A 14,442-nucleotide genomic window follows, 5' to 3' on the forward strand; every position below is an offset into this window, starting at 1 on the left:
TGGATAAAAAGCAAACTTCTCTTCTTGCTAGCCATCATCACATGGTCCCCCTTGAAGTCTTTTTTTTGTTGATGTTATCAACTGCACATTGATGGAGACTTGAATGCAAAGTGTTTTGCAGGAATTGCACACCAAAGACACCTTCAGATCTTCAAACTGTCCAAATGGAGCCACTATCACCAGCAGAAAGTGGTCTTCAGGTGATGAGAAATCCTGAGCACTTACTCACCTTCTCATGTTAGTGTCCTTCAATATCCCCTCTTTTGGCTAGATCATCTTTCTACATTCACGATGTCCATTATAGGCCCCAGCGAGGATTGAACTCACAACCTCTGGTTTACTAGACCAGTGCTCTTACCACTGAGCTATGGAGCCTTTATGCTTTCATAGCAGCTGAAGATTGGGGCTACAGCAGAACTTTGAAGCCCCTGTGCCAATCCTCAAAAACAGCCCACAGAAACTGCTGTAACCTCACTCACAACTTTAGTTCCTAGCTGCAGTTAGCTTCTGTTTACGATTTGCCTCACAAAAAATGGACACACATTTTAAATAATGCGGTGTGTCAATCGTAGAGTGGGCTGTGGGCTGTACATTCTGGCTACTTTCTCATCTGAGCTAACAAAAACACTGGACAAGCCAAGCCCTCAAGAGACAAACCATAAGCACCATGAGTGACCTCACTGATCTTCAAGCGGGGCCATCCTCAGCAGCAGCCAGTGGTTTTCAGGTGATGAGAACTCCAACCAAAAAAAGCTGACCAGTGTTTTTGGTTCTTTAAAAAAAAAAGTAATTTTCTCAACCTCATGCTTTTTCCATGCATATCTCATAGACTTCTTTTTCCAAGTTTCCTAGTGCTACATAATCCAAAATTATAATTGTGTAACCAGGAAGTTATAAATATGTGCAGCACAATACAAATCCTTTAGAGTTTCAGCTGCCCTTTTGAGTCTGGTTCCTCTCGAGGTTTCTTCCTCATGTCGTCTGAGGGAGTTTTTCCTTGTCACCGTCGCTGCAGGCTTGCTCATTGGGGATAGATTAGGGATAAAATTAGCTCATGTTTTAAGTCATTCAAATTCTGTAAAGCTGCTTTGCAACAATGTTTATTGTTAAAAGCACTATACAAGTAAACTCAACTGTTTTGAAGAAACAGTGAGAACTCACAAGCACCACTGTTCCTCAGTCCCGATATCTTTGATCAGAACTCTCTAACTTCAGAAGGTAGGTCAAAGGCCCCAGTGAGAATTGAACTCACCACCCCTGGTGCTTTATTCATTCAGTTGTGGGGAATGCATATGCACATGTAGGCTATATCTCTAAAATTGTACGCACTATAGCATGAACTTAAAAAGTAGATATGTGACCTCAACATAGCCTAGGTCAGAATCAACCTTACTAACCATTCCCCACAACTGAATGAATAAAGCAAGAAGATGTGTACAAAAGTGAACACTTTAATGGAAGGTGCAACAAGCTGTTCAACACAGCAATATGGCCAAACTGTCAGAATGGTATGTTAAACAGAAATAAAAAAGAGACAAGTGATTTGAGAATATATACTACGGAAGCCGAGAGAGGCCCTTCATATAATCCTTTTTTTATTCACCTTGTTATCCCGAGATAACGACATAATTAATTCAGGATCTCAAGAAAACAACACAACTAATTCGAGATCTCGAGAAAACAAAACCGTTATTTTGAGATCTTGAGAAAACAAAACAATTATTTCATGATCTCGAGTAAACAGCTGAGAAATGGTTCATTCAGATGCGCCAAGAGACTTGTGATATTATTATTAGATATTATTAGACTACAATATTTATACTTTATTATATATCTTAAAAACCTATTAATCTTAAAGATTTAATAGACATATGTACATATTTACATACAGAATACGTAAAATATACTATACTTTACCATTACCATGTATAAATTTGATGACTATTAATTTATAAATATTGATCATACTGAAGAGTGACATAATAACATCCTACTGTTAAACACCTGGATTTTTAACACTATAATATATAAACCTACAGACTGATTTGTATATAATATACAAATATAAACCTACAGACTGATTTGTAAAAATAAATGCCACAACTGCTTTATTCTAAAATTATTATTATTAATTTATTATTATACAATATTTAAATACATTCTTGTTTTTTAATAAATTGTTACCTTTTAAATAAATAAATGTGTAGTGTCGAGGGTTACAGCTCGCTCAATATTTGGGATTGGGATGCACCTCCTGATGAAGCCTCCTCAGAATTGAACTCACGAACAATGAACTCACGTTCTATTGTTTCCTGATCTATGTATGTAGCTTGCTAGCGTTAACTTAAGATGTCTATGTCTTATAAAAAACAGCCTTAGCATTATCCCTGTACACTCAATGACGTGTTAAGTTGAATCTCTCTGGGAACTCTTACCACTGAAATTGTGTACATTTTTTTTTCTTTTAGCAATTATTATCCTATAGGATAAAAAGGGGGGAGAATGTGAGGGAATTTTAATGGATGAACATTATTATTCTCTGTGTTTCTGTATGTTGAGCTCAAATGACTTAATGGATGAACATTATTATTCTCTGTGTTTCTGTATGTTGAACTAAAGTGGCTTAGTTACTGAGAAGAGATGTTTTTCCACATGCTGTAATCGCTTTTCTGTGGCCTTGGTGGTAATGAGCAGGGTGCTTGAGTTCGTCCTAACTACGCATCTTCTCATGATGTAATCACCTTTCCTGACCTCGGTGGTGATAAGCAGGGAGCTTGGGCTCTCCCTAACTCGCATCTGCCTGCACATACCAGAGCACGCCAGGTGCACTCATTAGTAAAACTTCATAGAAAATCTTGAGCCAATCACGTGGCGACACAAGCAGTGAGCGAATGCTTTCAGAGTATAATAGATAACATTCCTAAAACACAACTCAGAGTGCGCGTACTCTCGGCATCATCAGAAGTGGTGTCTTCTTCTATTCTTCTCTTTCCTTTCCTATTTTATATATCTTTTATATGATCTACTGTAATAAATAACTGAAAAGACAACTCCTAAGCGTTCTGAAGTGTTTATTAGAAATTTCCATTACGGGTGCAGTGTTTTTTAAAATACTTCTTCTTCTTCCTTCTTTTCTTGTTCTCGTCACCGAACAGCATCTTGATGGCTTCCTGTAAGAGAAGTGCACAAGGTCAGAAACGACTCCTGAACGTTTTTGATCTCTGTGTAAACTGTGATCTGACGAAACGTTTCAATAGAAATCGAATACAAAATATCGTTGTGTGTCTCAGAACTGAATTTCAGCAGACGTCCAGTTTTTATTAAAAGATCCTCACCGGCTTGAGACCAGCTTCCCTCGCCTTCAGGATCGCATCCATTTCATCCACCTACACAGAGAGAGAGAGAGGAGGAAAGAGGGATGGTGGGTGGGGTTTTGTTTCCACATAGCCAAAGTTAATTCATCATTTCAGTATCAGACGTTTTTAAGAATCAGAGATGAAACACTCTGTAAATTGCTTGAGTGTGTGTGTGTTGGTGCAGTGTGTGTGTGTGTGTGTGTGTGTGTATTGTGTGCGTGCTCACTTTGGCATACAGGAGCTCAGGATCGCTGATCATATTCATGATTTCGTAATTGTTCTGGTTCCCTGCAAGCATCCAGGTGATCTTATTTGCCAAGTTCGGGTGGATTTCCTCAACAAGAGGCAACAAGTGATCATCTGCAGACAGACAACGAGAGTGAGTGAGGTGTGAGAGAACAGAAATCGAGTGAATGGTCCCAGCCATCCAATCATGTAACATGGGCGGGGTTCAGGTGCCAGACTCTTTCTATTCTCGATTATTGAGGAACAAAAGCAAGACGAGTTGAAAGCAGGTGCTTGGAAAAGTTTTCGATCTCGACAAGGAAACACATCGCAAACCATAATGGGGGAGAAAAAAAAGGTACCCTATGGGTCCATGTGGCTACTGTTTATAAATAAAATAGTTTTCTGATCCCATGTCCATACAGTAAATATAGCATATATACACGTTATCAGTTCTACTCGCCTCATCTCTTGCAAGCATCACCAAGCTGCGAGCAGCATCAGGGCTTGGAGTGTTTTGGTTACCATGTTTTGTTTAGTGTATTTTGTTCTAAATGCAGTGCTGTGAACTCGATCTATTTTCAAAATAGTACGAAAGCACTTGTTCATGAATTGTCTTTGAAGCATTATTTAGAACTAATGAGCACATTTTGTTTCACAAGTGGAGTGTAAAGACTCTGAAATAAAAAATACAATTAAAAAATTAAAGCCAATAGCAGAAGTTTGATATCGGCTTCTCAAGCTATCTGCCAAAAAGCTAAAAAAAAAAAACCTTTCAAAACCTTTCATTTGACCTTTCAGAAGGACCAAACAAAAGCCATGATAATCAACAAGCTACATTTTCTTCAAATGAACACCACTTACTCGATATCGAATCAGTAGCCTTGGTGAACCACAAGGTGAATTTCGTTTATCTTTTTATCTGCCCATTATCTTACAACACTACGAAGTTATAACGAGGTTTCTCTTATTCCATTTTTGGTTCTCATTGGTTCTGAAGTCTATCAAGAAGTAGAACGGGTAATCGAACTTGATCAGGATAAGTGCTGATTGGTTACGAAGTCTCACTATTGTTACACTCATTCTTACAACACGATGACATAGTGGCTACTGCCTCGCTTCGCCTCTTTGAGGCAGTGGCCACAAAAAAAACAAAAACAAACAGTGGATTATATGCTGAGCTGCAGAGCAGGAGTGTGTATGAGCCAGATGTTGGTGTGTGTTTTTTATGCGTGTATGAGTGTGAAACTCACGCGCCGTCTGGACTTGTTCATCTACAGGACATGATTCCAACATGTAGATGGTCAGCCTTTTCCCAGCAGATGGTGATGTGGGTCCATCCTGGACACAGAGGAACTCATTCTTCTTCTTCTATTATTATTATTATTATTATTATTATTATTATTATTATTATTACGACTCATTACTCTTGTTTTGTTCTTACTGTTGCGTCCTTGTCTGGCTGAACGTCATTCACAGGTGACACAGCTGTAGGAGGCACTGCATCAGTTGTAGCTGGAAGTTCTTTTGCAACTGAAACTGGAACCACAACTGGACTGCTGTCCCCAACTGCAACTGTCTCAAAAGCTGGGATGCTTTCCAGCGCTCGCTCAGCTGAAGGAACGAAAACACATCACAGCTCATTCATTTCAGTGAAAAAAACATTATCGGTATCAATTATACTATGTGCATGCAGTCAGATTCAGAAGTACTGGCATCCTTGGTAAAGATGGGTCAGAAAGGTTATGAAAATTTGAATATTATATATACACACACAGTATATATGGCTTTACATTAACTTTTTTGCTCACCGGCCACTGTGGCTAGTGGTTTTCCTGAGTCACTAGCCATTCAGCCTTTTCACTAGCCACAGTTTTGTTGCCAGGAAATCGAAGTTTTTTATTCACCATGATATGTTAAAGTTCGGAAGATCTAGATTTAATTATGAATGGCAGCGTATAATGTATCTCTACAGTAGCACTCAAGTATTCAGTGCTGTTAAGGTAGCTCCCTATATGAAAACATGCAACCAATTCAGACAAAAATATAAACAGAGTATTCTGTTTATTGAACTCAAATTCAAGCCCCTTACAATATGAAATATCGTATGATATGAAAAATAACATTCAGTACAACTGAACTGATTCTAATATTAAAAGTCCAATTCAAAACATTTATCATTGAAAAACATTTGATGTTTTGATATGCAAGTATTATGTGTATTATTATGTATATTATGTATTATCTATTAATAGTGTGTGTGTGTGTGTGTGAACATGTGTAGAGAGAGACATTAAGGCCGAATCCCATTTCACCCCTTGGACCAACCCCTTGGCCCTTCCCCTCCATTTTGCGCGTTCACGTGAAGGGGTAGGGGTATCCCAATCCCAGTTAACGCGGAGGGGTAGGGGAAGGGGTAGGGCTTCTGTACCCCTCCAAACGGAGATTTTCCTGGAGCTGACTCCGAACAAAGGGGTTTGAGTGATTTCCCACAATGCCATGCGGATTTCAGCGAGATTTCATGCGGATTTCAGAAAGATGGCGGTTCCCGCGGCGAAAGATTGTCATAAATGTATTTTCTCCATTATTTACGTGTTTTAAGTTGTTATCCAGAGGTAACACGCCGCTTGATTCGCTTTCGAGCTGAGAATGAGCAGCGATTTCTGAAATCCAAGCTGCTGCTAAAAAGCTTTGGGAGTGAGTATTGTTTTCGGTTGCTTGACTGCGTACGTTTTGTTCTGTTATTCTCGCTTTTATTGTTTACATGAGTGTTCTGACACCTCATTCTGTCGGATGTGGTGCACGAAGCGCCAAAGATATCCCATTCAGTGGTGTTAGTTAACAAATCACACCCTGCCAGCAGAGATTTCTGGTTCTGCCTCTGGCTCTGACTGTAGCGGCTGGTCGCAGCCAATGACGCATTTGGTTGCGTTTTGCTAACGTAAACGCTGACGGAGGTACGCGATGACGTATGCGATCGTTGAAGGGCTATCCCAATACGTAAGGGTTGAATTTCAAGCCCTATCCCTTGTAGCTGAGTTTCAAGGGGAAGGGCCAAGGGGAAGGGGGAGGGGAAGGGGGAGGGGGAGGGGTAGAAATTAGAATTGGGATTGGGCCAAAATGTCCTCATTACATTCATCATCAGATGAGTCTGAATGGTCAATGAAAAATGGTCTTCGTGACCTGAGGCTTCCAGCAGGCCATAAGTTGATAGCTGGGGTGAGATCAACTTCTTTCCAATCGCATGAATGTTTCTAAACAGCAGCTCCAGCCTCTCCAGCTCAGCTGACTTCATGACAGCCAGGGACTGAAAGCAATGCTGTCCTGTAGTGACCAGCCGTCTTCGCCTGTTTTGATGTTATAGTACCGGTGTGTGCATTTGACTTTTCGTGGTCCTTTATAGTTTTGAGTTTAAAATTACTGGTCCCCGTCTTTGCCAGACTTTCTACAGTCTTCACAGTACGTTATTTTCGGTTTTGCTATGAACTAGCCAATCTCACCCGAACTTCCATTTGTCATTGAACTGTCTTATCTTCCTATTAGTGTTTTGTTCATCTCCATGGCCGCAGCCAGCTCTGAGGCCCCCGCGGTCCAGACCTCGGTCATTTTTAAGAGCTGAAAATACATTGGTACGCTAAATATTCAACTGGATAAAAAATAAAGAATAACATTAAAACGTCTTCGTAAAAAGTGCATTGTTAATGATGTTAAACGCTGATTCTGTCTCTGTTTGGTGTGCGCGGCTCTGAGACCAAGAACAAAAAAGCGAATGAGCGCATGCGTGACTCGGGGGAGGAACGCAGTGCAGGAGACACGGAGTTTCCATGGTAACCATCAGCGCACTTTCATGAAGCTATTAAATTTACATTTTCGAACTTCGTAGTCAGCTGGGATAGGCTCCAGCTTGCCTGCGACCCTGTAGAACAGGATAAAGCGTCTAGAGATAATGAGATGAGATGAAAAAATAAATATATTATTTCCCAGCTTAAGGTCAGTCCGTATTGTGAAATACTGTGACCTCGGCCCAGAGGCCTCGGTCAGTATTTTCAAGACCTCGGTCACGGTATTTCACGATACGGACCCCCCCAGCTGGTAAATAACACACACACACACACAACGGTACTGTTCTGTCCCGGGTTATGAGAGATATGTTACACTGATTCTGACAACATGATGACATTGTGGCTACAGCCTACAAAAGAAACAAACAAACAAACAAAAAAACTTACGAATGACTAGGTACGCCTTTTCGACCAACAGGGAACAGGTTCTTGAAGCAATTCCATTCAGGATTCTTTGAACAAGAACAGAATCCGTTCTCTGTGGGTCGAAAAGGGGTAACATCCCAGTTTGGTTATACTAAACATAGGCATGAATGGAACGCTGCTCAGCCAATCAAATTAGTGAGTCTGTATATTACTGAACTGTTGTATAATTAGTTAATTAGCTGATTATAGCTGAACCAGAGGAAAATGGTGCATTCCAGGACCACATTCAGGAACCTGTGGTGTAATGTGAACGTGGCCATGCCTCTAGTGGCTTTCCATATAGGATGCGCCATCAAAACCCTATATTCAACATCTTGAAAGAGGCTCAAGAGGAGCTCAAATGACTCTCTGAGCAGATCGGGTTTACTTTTCAGGTTTACTCCGGACTACATGTGCAGCAGTGCAGTTGTAGCCTGCTTTGTTTGTGATTTTAAAAATACAGTAAATCATTCGATAAGCCAAAGCAATGGAGTGGAAAGTTTCAACTTATGTTTGCCTTGGATAACTTTGCCTAAAACATGGTGGTGTATACTGATTTTTTTCCCCAGAATGTTTTTTTTTTTTTTTTGTGTCGGTGTAACGGATGCCAGATTGTTAATGTATCTCAGTTCCATAGGCTACATGGTTAGGGGATCTTTTGTCCTCATTGCTTGGGCCAGAGGAAACCATTAAACAAGCTTCAATTATTCTTACTCTTGTCACATACATGATTTTTTTTTTTCAAAACTGATGATATTCAGTTCAAACACCATTAAAAGTAACTTCAGGAATAGATCTCTTGTGTGATGTGTAATTCACCCTCTCATTTAAATATGGAGAAAATGTTTTGGCGCGCACTTTGCGCATCAAGGACCTCGGTGATTTTAAAATGCTGCTCCGACCCTGATCATCTCTGCCCCTTTTTCCCTGAGCAGCAGGGTTTGAAACTCCAGCTATATGCTGCTACATAGTGCACTTGTCAGTCGTCAGCAACTTTGTTGCTTCGTTCATTAACCGCAGGTTACCGCATCACTGATTTTACCTGAGACGTTAAAGTACGTTCTAAACAATTCTAACATGATGTCAGAATGTTTACGCAGGTGCTCATGGGAGTTGTAGGCGCGTAATGTTACATTGCAATGTGTTTATTATATCAGATGCCTTCAGAGAAAACTACAAAAAATATATTGTCATACCACAGAATAAACCACCCGCCAAAGTGGCTAGTGAGACTAAAGTCATTACTCGCCAAAGCCCAATTTTACCCGCATTTGGCAGGTGCTAATGTAAAGCCCTGATTTTATATGTATTCTAAGAGAATTTAAAAAACTTCAAAAAAATTAAGCTTTTTAGAGGCACAGATTTTAACTTATCCATGTATGAAAGCAGTAACATCATACATAAATCACACATGGATCCTTGAGCAGGCTATAAACTGGTATTAAAAATGCAGAAATAGTGTCGGGAACAGCCTTCTCCTGTCTTTTGTATGGTTTGTACTGTCTTACCATCAGCTCGATGCAGAAAGTTGACGAAAGTGTAGCCGCGTGAGGAGAAGGTCTTCTTGTCCCTGCACATGTGGACAGAGTGAATGGGTCCTGCACGGCTCACCATCTCCACCAACATCATCTCGGTGACATCAGGGTGCAGATCACCCACATACAGTGAGGTCATTGTGGAGTTTGAGTTCATTTTACCTAGAGAGAGAGAAAAATCAGACTTTCAGTGGTGGAGAAAAGCAAGGAGACCAACTGAATGATGGACAGAACATTGTCAGCATCGACACGGTAACCTCCTGTTTTAAACAGACAAAGCTGAGGATAAGTACACTAAAATGCATTTCTCGATGGAGACTGGAGGAATCGTAAAACGTAAGGACCTAAAGGCTGAAGGTGGGTTTCCCAAAAGCATTGCAGCAAAAAGATTATCGGTAAATGGTAGAGCAAGCAGCACAATGCACTCTCTCTCTCTCTCCTAGTTAAGAATGTCTTAGCGTTAAGAGGCTTTTGGGAAACCCAGCCCTGATCAGTATGAAGGTAAAGAAGAAGGAATGAGAATACACAGCCATGCGATTAGTGTGTGTCGTGTTAGTAAACTATTAAAACTTTTTAAAAAAATACAAATCACTCAGTTAGTACAAGGTGACTTGCTACGAAGGAGAAGATTAAATCGCTGGAAACTCGCTGTTACTCGCTGTGAAGGTTTGTGTCGCTCTGAAGCTCTGTGTGGATGTGTGGCTCTTATATAGCTGCAGATTTTGAAACATAACTAATTAAACTGTTTTCATTTAAACTAATTAAACTGTTTTCATTTAAACTAATTAAACTGTTTTCATTTAAACTAATTAAACTGTTTTCATTTAAACTAATTAAACTAATTAAACTGTCTGAATCATGTGACCTGGGTTTTCCCCTAAACTTTAAGGGAAAACCCAGGTCACGTGACCAGGTGACATCAGCTCCCTGAGAGAGAGAGAGAGAGAGAGAGCATCCTGATCGCTCTGTGTTGCTCAGTAGCCCATTCAGTGTTGTGTGTGGGCGGCTTTACATCTTCTCTCCCGGACCGAGAGCTCATAGGCTCGTCAGAGTGAAGCCATCTGGCCGCCATCTTACCCCTCACATCGCGTGGATTTGGTTTGTGTGTTAAACCGTCATATCCGATCAAACTGGCCCCAAGACAAGTTTCTCCTGACTTTTTTCCCACTGCTATAATTATTTTTACGGAAATTATTTCAGTTTATCTTTCTCTTACAGTCAGGTCTGAACAGTATTTATTTGTCACAAGGTGCATGAATATTGTGACAGTGAATTATGTGACAAATAAATAAATACTGCTCAGACCTGACTGTAAGAGAAACCCAAAGTTTCTCTTATACTCGGCACGCGCTTCGGAGCCCCGGCTTCAGACGGCCATCACTATCGAGCAATAATTGCTGATTATTGTCTGTCTGTATTTTGTCACAGCATTAAATCATAATGTATTTTGTGTGTGTGAGCAGTTTAAGGACAGTTCCCCCATTTCCCCCTGATGAAGCGATCAGCCAGGATGTGTTTCTATCTGACACTTAAAGACATTGATTTGAATTAAAAAGTCTGCAAAGGGAATAAATCTGAATTAATAGTACAGATCTTTGCACAGATAACGAGAAAAGGTGTCATGAATTCAGTTACAGGTGTTTACATTTTTCCTAAACATTTGTTTGTTTAAATTGCATTTTACATACTGTATGTTAATATTTATTTATTTTTAAACCTTTATTCATCACATGCACACTTCAAGCACAGTGAAATTCATTCGCTGCATTTAACCCATCTGAAGCAGTGAACACACGCACACACCCAGGGGTTCAGCACCTTGCTCAAGGCCACCCCACGTCAACCAAACTGCATGTCTTTGGATTGTGGGGGAAACCAGAGCACCTGGAGGAAACCCACACAGACAGAACATGCCAACTCCACACAGAAAGGCCCTCACCGGCCGCTGGGTTCAACCCAGAACCTTCTTGCTGTGAGGCGACCATGCTAACCACTACAACGCCATGCCGCCCAAAGCAACAACCATGCGACGAGGGTGGGACTCGAACCCACGCATGCAGAGCACAATGGATTAGCAGTCCATCGCCTTAACCTCTCGGCCACCTCGCCCACATTTATGCATATGTGTGTTTGTTTATTTTGTCTGATGCAATGATCTTTGGTGTGCGAGTAACTCTGTCAAAGTCAAAACTCAGACTCATTAAAATATTTGTTGGAACATTGTTGCTGTATATTTATTTAATAAGCCTGTTATGAAAATGTGAAAACTACATATTCAAAAATAAATCTGTCTAAAATGCTCATCTGAAGTCTGACTGAAAATGAAATTATAATCATTTGAAACCAATCGCAGTAAATTTTGTGCTCCTTTTCCTGATCAGAGGCTAATGCCGCTTTTCCACTACAAACGCGGCTGAGTCGTGCCGTGCCGAGTCGAGCTGAGTCGAGCTGAGCGGGGCTGTTGGAGTTGCATTTCGACTACAACCGCGCTGAACCGTGCTGGCTGGAAGTGGGTGGACACATTGGGTGGAGTTAGCGAAAGTGGGTGGACGTCACGTGATGTCGTTAGGCAGCGCAAACAGTGACATCAGTGACAGTGGCGGAACAAGTCAGAGCCGGGCCGGGGGCGGGGCAAATGACCGGGCATTTTATTAAAGCTTATCATAACATCATTTTAGGCTACAAAATGTCCGCAACTGCGGTGTTTACCAATTTCAACACTACCGGGTGCAACTATGTTATTTAGTACATCAAGTCCTTCAAACGAACATGTAACTCAGAAACAAAAAACATTAGGATACTGTACATGGCTCATAATAAAACATCAATAGCCTATACTGCACACATTATTTGAAGGGCATACGAATGAGCGCTCAGAGGTTGCAACGGTGACAGGAAGAGTCAGAAATAAAAGGAGGGCGGTGCAAACCTCACTGAATGCACTGTGTTTACCAATTTCAACACTCCGGGGTGCAACTATGTTATTTTGTACATTAAGTCCTTCAAACGAACATGCAACTCAAACAAAAAAACATTAGGCGACATACTGTACATGGCTCATAATAAAACATCAATAGCCTACTGCGCGCATTATTTGAAGGGCATACGACGAGCCTTGCGCTCCGCGAACTCGTCCACGATGCTCTGTATGTCACTGATTCAGTGAGCTTTTAAGCGGTAGTCTCACGACCCGGATAGTAAACAATAAACATGGAGGACATGGAGTCGTTAGTGTTGCTGGTCTTGGTGCTGTGGCTTGTTGTCACCGACAACGCCAACAGATACTGGCAAGAGCATATAGATGAGGCGAGGCGCATAAGGCTTCAGAAATTCTCGTAATTCGTAATTATTCTTCTTCCGGGTTTGCGGTGTTTACAGATCCCAGCGCGCTCGCGGGGCGTGTGTGGGCATGTGAGGACACGCCTCCTCACCAATCAGTGCACAGGGGAGTGTCTGCTCACGCCTCCAGCCTCACTCGGCACGGCTTGGCTCGCTTCAGCCCCACTCCAAAACGGTGCGAGTTTTAGGGGCTAAGCAGGGCTGAAACGAGCTGAGTCATGCTGGTTTTTGGTAGTCGAAACGCGAGCCGTGTCGGGCTGAAGTGAGCTGAAGCGAGCTGAAAAAGGGTAGTGGAAAAGGGCCATAATTATAGGATTGGATCAAAACACAGTAAATGAATTATTACATAATGCTGGTTTGGGCCATAAACCTGTGTTTTGTACAAATCTTTTATTTCACTCCTTTTGAAGAAAAGTCCAACTTTATTCACGGATAATAATCCACGAGCCACAACAAAATGCATTTGAAACCAATCGCGATAAATTCTGTGCTGCTTTTCCTGATGGTAGAATAATTATTGGACTCGGACTGATGGGTTCAGAACCAAACAAAACCGTTTCCTCATAAAGCAACGCGGTGGAACAGAAAGACTTCACCGGCCAATCAGGTAGCACTTTCCTCATGAATAGTCATGATTTCCCTGCCCACCTCGCGGAAATTGAAAGATGCATTCAGAATGTGGAATGTTTGTGTTTAAATCTTTACAATTTTTTCAATTGCAAGGCCTCTAAACTGATAATATTTAGGATTGTGATATTTAAAGGACAATGACATTTATCAATGCCCAATCATTCTTACGCTGTGATTGGCCAGATACAAACGTTTCATGAATCACACGTGAATACGGTGATTTCTACACTTTGATCTGCATTGGTTTCTACATTAGATTGATAAATGAGGGCTATTGTGTTATCTTCGTTAGTATAGTGGACAGTATCTCTGCCTGTTATGTGGAAGACTGGGGTTCGATTCCCCGATGGGGAGACTTAAAAATTTATTAACTTGTGCAGCAGGGGGATGGAGTGGTTTGCACTGTAGCCTCACAGCAAGAAGGTTCTGCGTTTGAGCCCAGCGGCTGGTGAGGGCCTTTCTGTGTGGAGTTTGCATGTTCTCCCTGTGTCAGCTCTGGCTCACCAGAACACCTCAAGGAAATCCTACACTGACGCAAGGCAAGTTTATTTATATAGCACATTTCCTGCACAATGGCAGTTCAATGTGCTTTACAGAAACAAAAACAGTAAACAATAGAGAAATAAAATAATTTTATTTTTAATCTAAAACAATTAATTAAAAGAATTAAAAGAAAATAATAAGAATTAAACCTTGTAAGCAAGAAAATGATCCTCACTGGATGGGTAAGCCACTTAAATATTGAGTATAGCACTGACCAGCCGATTATAGAATAAGGTAATTCCAAATCGTCTGTGTTGTTTACATGGATCTGGCGTTGGAGAGGTAGAGGCTTGAGTAGCTGTTTTCTGAGCTTAGTCAACAGGCCGGCTCTGCCTGTAGCCTTGCTTTTGCTTCGGCTCCCGGCGCTGCCTCCTTCGCTTTGCTTCCGATAACAATCCAGGGAGACTCCGCTGGTCTCGCAATCTGGTCTCGTCCGGAATGTTTTTTTTTTCTCGTCCAGAATGTTGTGCATGCAGTGGAAATCGCTACAAACCATCATTTTCTGCTGGAAACCAATGTCCAGTAAGTCCATACGGTTGTAGTGGATATTGAAGTCCGGTACAGACG

General features: G+C 41.2%; 2 non-coding genes across 2 annotated transcripts; both read right to left on the minus strand.

The window, feature by feature from the left end:
• Nucleotides 1-302: 302 nt before the first annotated feature.
• trnat-agu (transfer RNA threonine (anticodon AGU)) lies at nucleotides 303-375 on the minus strand. Its single transcript has one exon. It is a non-coding gene; the product is annotated as a tRNA-Thr (tRNA).
• Nucleotides 376-11,390: 11,015 nt separating this feature from the next.
• Nucleotides 11,391-11,472, minus strand: trnas-gcu (transfer RNA serine (anticodon GCU)). Its single transcript has one exon. It is a non-coding gene; the product is annotated as a tRNA-Ser (tRNA).
• Nucleotides 11,473-14,442: the final 2,970 nt, after the last annotated feature.

Source organism: Neoarius graeffei, chromosome 1 (assembly GCF_027579695.1).
Source record: "Neoarius graeffei isolate fNeoGra1 chromosome 1, fNeoGra1.pri, whole genome shotgun sequence".
Lineage (NCBI taxonomy): Eukaryota > Metazoa > Chordata > Actinopteri > Siluriformes > Ariidae > Neoarius > Neoarius graeffei.